Source organism: Colossoma macropomum, unplaced genomic scaffold (genome assembly GCF_904425465.1).
Source record: "Colossoma macropomum unplaced genomic scaffold, Colossoma_macropomum, whole genome shotgun sequence".
In the NCBI taxonomy this organism is placed as follows: Eukaryota; Metazoa; Chordata; class Actinopteri; order Characiformes; family Serrasalmidae; genus Colossoma; species Colossoma macropomum.
Window position 1 is genome coordinate 7,011,678 of NW_023494802.1, and position 5,751 is coordinate 7,017,428.

Sequence of the window (5,751 nt, forward strand, 5' to 3'; positions counted from 1 at the left end):
CACACACAATCCCCCTCCCCCACCATTCCCATCCCCCTCTCCCTCCTCCCTCTGTCTTTCTTGTTAAAAGTATTTAAGCAGAGAGAGAGAGAAAGAGAGAGAGAGAGAGGGGTGGGCAGCAAAAGGGTGGGGGCAGCTGACCAATCATGCTTGCAGAGAGAACACTGACCACAGTGAGAGAGAGAAATACAGAGAGAAACAGATAACTAAGAAAGAGAGACAGACAGAGAAAAAGGAGAGTGAGAGAGAGAGAGAGAGAAATACAGAGAGAAACAGATAACTACGAGAGACAGAGAGAAAAAAAAGGAGAGTGTGAGAGAGAGAGAAATACAAAGAGAAACAGATAACTAAGAAAGAGATTGAGAGAAAAGGAGAGAGAGAAAGATAAAGAGAAAGAGGTAACTAAGAAAGAGAGACAGAGAAAAGGAGAGAGAGAGAATGAAATAGAGAAACAGATAACTAAGAAAGAAAGAAAACGAGAGAGAGAACAGAGAAAAAAGAAGATAGAAAGGGAGGAGATATATAGACGGAGAAGATAGATAGAGAGAGAGAGAGAGAGAGAGAGAGAGTTTAGTTGGAGGGAAGGGCACAGGCTGGATCTTCCCTCCAGTGAGTTTAGTGTGAGTTTGGTGTGTTAGTAAAACTATCCATTCTGTAAAACTGACCACTTTGGCCACACTGACCACAAATTGACATTCTATTGGAGAAACCCTTAAAAATGACGATAAACATGGTGAGCAGTCACTACAAATAGACACACTGAACACTACAGCCTTATCTAAATTAATTAAAAACTAAAACTGGCCACAGTTTTGACTGACAACATGTGCATTATTGCGTAAAAGTGACCCAAAACAGCCACCATGAATGGACACTGAACACCACAATAATTATTTTCTACAAACAAATTCTACGGCAACACGAATGCTGAAATGACTTTCTGCAGATGGTCAATGGTCTGACATCAGCAAAAGGCTGTGACAGCCATGGGAACTGTTTTATTGACAACAAAGTCCACTCTACTGGTTATGCTCAAACGGTTACTGCTTAGTTTGAGCTTTTTCTGGACATTCAACGACTACTGGCCGGTTTCCGAGACATGGATTAAGCTTGGGCTCAGTTGCAGTTCCCTTTAGTGAGTCACTATTGGAAAATTTTTTTAGTCTACCCTTAGGCCAGTGGAGTGCCCAAATGATCTTTTTTTTTGGGGTGTAGTAAGGGTGACATCCACCAACTAGCCAACTTCATTAAATCTAAATTTTTAGATTTGAAATGTTCCATCCACTGTCATAAACAGAGGGGGATAAACATACTTGAATATTAAACACAGCACACAATTGCTTACTTTGCATTTAGCAGGCTAACATTAGTTACTACAACAACTGACAGCAGACCACAGTGGGCTGACATAAAAATGTGGCTAAGAATGTGAACTAACAAAGCTAAAAATTGAGAATTGAGTTTTATTTATTTTGTGTCACAAACAAACAACCTTTTGAACAAGAAAACACATTGATATGAATGTAATTCACGCATCAGTTGTGTTTTATTGTTACTGGTTAAACAAAACAATAAGAAGCAATAACCAATCCGAGCTCTGATTGAGCTCACGCACTCGCTCAGAAAAAACTCAACATGTCCAACAATAAAGGAAGCCTTGTGCATCTTTTATACAGTGATAGAAAACACAGCAGCACAGAGAAAGCCCTTTTCTATATGCTGTTCTGTTTCACTCGAGCCAACATACACATGCACACCGTAACTCCTCTGGAGGCAGATTTAAATGAGTTAAAAGGGCCATCACCAAACTTTCAGAATGGATCACTGGTGAGATGCTCTGTTTCACAGGGTTAATCACAGGCCTAGTTAGGAGTAGATGAAGTGACTGATGGCAACATGTAGCCATGTAAACATTGCCATGGTGATAGAAAGAGCTTTGGCGGTCTCTTTAACTGTTTAAGGTGGAAAAACAGTGATGAAAATGCAAGAACTCGACCTCAACTTTACATTTTGTAATATTTTCATTGCCATCGATATTTTTAATTGGCATCTAAGTGGGGGCTCCTGCAGCTACACCCCTTTTTAGGTTTAAGTCTGTAAAACTATAAAGTCTGTGCTGAGCCTTCTACTGTGTCCAAAAACAGTAGCCAGTGTATATGTGTGTACATCTCCATGTGTACGAACCACTACCTCATGCCACCTAGCCTGTTAGCATGGGCGGAGCTACAGAGCAGCTCTGTTTACAGACACTTCCTCTGCTCACATTTCCACAGGTGGACTGAGTCCTGCACTCCGAGATATTTTTGGAGTGCTCCAGCAATTCGTGCGTATGTGTGTGTGAAGTCCTCTGTGTGTGCATCAGTGTGTGTGTGGCAGCCACTGCAGCACAGCTGAAGAGCTGTTTTTAGAGCAGTGCGCTGTGCCGTCCACCGTACACTACTGATCCTGTTACAGAGACTCTTCAACATTGCAGGCTTCCATAGACCTCAAGTGTTACACTGCCCTTTATCGCCACCCAAACCCACGAACAGAGCTCCACTAGTGAGCATGCACAGTTACACTGTGTTCAAAACAGTCCCCTAATCACTAGGGATACATTTGAAGGTGGCAACACCAATGCATCATTTTTGGGATGGTACGGCCAATTATAATCAACTGTAAAAATAAACAACAATGTTTGTGCTAATTTTGGACAAAATAAAATGCTGTGGCTAAAAGAACAATAACATTAAGTAACATTTGTGTTTTCAGTGTTTCACTGTACCAGAATAACTGAATGGAACTGAAATGAACTGTGGCTGAAATGAATCTAAGATTTCATAATACACTGAAACGCTTCCTAAAGAACTGTAATTAAATCAGATTAGGTATTGGAATCAGGCTGATATTATTTACATTTACACATATGGCAGATGTTCTTATTCAGAGCAACTTAATATTTCATCATGTTACATAGCGTTAGGTGTCTTGCCCAAGAAATCTTGTTAGTACAGCAAGGCGCACTTTAGGAGGGCAGACGTGTATTCCACTACACTATATCAACCACACACTAACCTGACATCAGCAAAAAAATGCTGAATCAGATATTAGGGGAAAAAAAGAAGGAATCTGATCCAATACTGTAACAAATCTGTCCTGAAATAGCACTCACTCCCATTGTGTAATGCGATGTTGTTAGCTGTACATTTCTTCCTGTGGGGTAGTAGAGTGTTTGATAGCCTACTTTTAGGTTAAGTGAAGAGCATCAACTAAAAATAGCTCATTTTAAAGTGTAGTAGTTTTTAAAGAAAAAGAAATGTTTTTATTGTTGTATTGGTTTCATTCGATACTCAAGATTTCAATATCAGTATTGGTACCAGAAAAGAAAAAGTGCTGACATCCCTAAATCAAATAATAAAGTCATAGTTTTATCTCAATATCCTCTAAGCACTATTTCCTATATTGAAAAACTGAGAGCAGTGAAATGGACATGCAATTTGTAATTAATATAAATAGTTTTGCACATTACAACTTCCCTAGTGTGTTTTTGCACTACCCACTGCAGTGCACTGTGGGATTGTATGAGTGCTCTGGATATTCTCCACTGTCTTCAGACAGCCCCCTTAAACAGTGCACTATGTAGTAAATAGGGCGCAGTTTGGGACATAGCCTTCCTTTTCCCTTCTAAAAATAAGAGGGTGAGGCCTGCATGGGATTTTGTGTGCAAACCTCTGCAGCAGGACGCACTCCGGTTGGTGTCCAGCATGGCAGGGGGTCCGACCCCCAAGGGAGGTACCAACCAAGCGGATGGCCAGTTTCCACGCCAACTCCACACAGCAACTTGCCCCATCAGCATCTATAAAAAAACTATCCTTTTGTCCAACAAAGGCCTTTTATTCAGACGCTGCCATTCAGCAGCCCTTCCATTCAACAGAAACTTCCTCACAAAAAGACTCAACTGACTCTATTCTCCGTGGTGCTCCAGGGCTAAGCTCTGTATCTGTATCTGTATCACCACACAAAGGCCAGAGTGAAATAGCAGACCATTTTAATCTCTTTTTTTAACTCTCAGAAGAAGTGCCTAGGTCAGACAACATCAGTCAAATAAATAAGTGCTGCCAGACTGACACATAAAAGTGTACTGTACATAGTCAATTTGAGAGTTATGCTTTATTGTGAATTAGAGATTTGTTGTGTAGGTTTTTCTGCCAGGTTAATGGTAACAGGCTGATGATAGTGAGCGAATGGCTGCAGGTTGGCAGAGTTGCATGAGGATGTCCACTGCCTTCAAAGGAAAAAAAAATCTGCCATTAGTGCTGAGGCAAGCAGTCTGACCACTGCAAGCTTGCTGAGAACAGCACTATGACCAAAAAGCACCACACTTCAGAGAGAGAGAGAGAGAGAGAGAGAGAGAGAGAGAGAGAGAGAGAGAGGGGCTTAAGCCACTGTGAGTGAGTCTGACAGGTGTCACTCCACCAAATCATCCAACATTCAGCACTGGTTGTAAAGACCAACAAAAGCCAAAGACAAACACAGAGGACTTAAAGCGATAGGTCAGCGGAAAATACATTCTACAGCTTTCTCCGTAATTGATCAGCCAAGGTAACTTCGGTGTCTGAAGTTAGCTTCTGTAGTTCTGCACGAGGCTGATGTAGCTAACAAGTAATAAAAGCTCATACCCCACCAATTACCACTGTACAAACTGCATGCCTAAATCATCACACATATGCTTCAAATTTATCTCAGGAAGACTTCAGTGACACTTTAGTGTAGGGTTGGCCTAGCAGTTTTCATAAGACTATGACCCCTGCATAAGCAATTCAGGAAAACTGACACAGACCAGACGTTTAGAAACATTTATTCCAATAGTCATCATTTAGCATAAAGGCTGCATTTGCCAACTCTAATGGCAAGCTGACATAACATCTATGTCAGGTGACAGGTGTTTTTAGGTTGTGTTGTATCACTTTTTGGGGGCATAGACTTTCTTGCTTGTGTATGTCATGGTGATATAATGCTGCTAACATGACATGTCAGGCTGATTTAAGCTAAGATTTAAGCTATGTTACATCACCATCAGTATGCCACTGTGATATATACTACAAAATCAGTTGTTATAAGTAGCCTTTATTACAGATGATACCTCTCGGAATAAGCCTCTATAAATGTTTATGTAGGTTTATGTCAGCTGTCATGGCAAGTTTATGTAGTCTTATATACTTCCCTCCCTAGAGTTGCTTTGTTGTGATTTCTGACACTGTATGACATCCTTATCTAGACACATATACCAAGTGCACTGCATAGCTAAAAACATAGTAAAAGTCAAACAGAAAGCATGAAATTTCTCTGTGATTTTAAAGCTATGGGGAAAATTGTGCAAATCAACTATCACTTTAAAAAAAAAAGCCACTTGAGTAGTGAAACCAGCAAAAGGCCAGTGCAGGTGAGGAGCACTGCACCTCCTGACAAAAGCCTCGGCATGCTGCCACTGACCCACGGCACCGCCATGCTTGTAGGTCAAGACAGCAATCTGAGCGTGACCTTAGTATTAGCCATCCTGCGCTTTTCGGCAGGTCCCTCTTCTCCCTTCCGTACAGTGTCGGGGTTCAGCTGCTCTGATGACGGCCGCGTGATGAATCAGGCTAATAAGTCATTGGGCTGAGTGAGACTGGCCATGCCCCGCAGTCACCCCCCACTGCTGCTCATTAGCTATCCAGAAGAACTGGCCTCATTCAAGCAACCCCCTCAATGAAGACACAGCCAAGCTTTTCT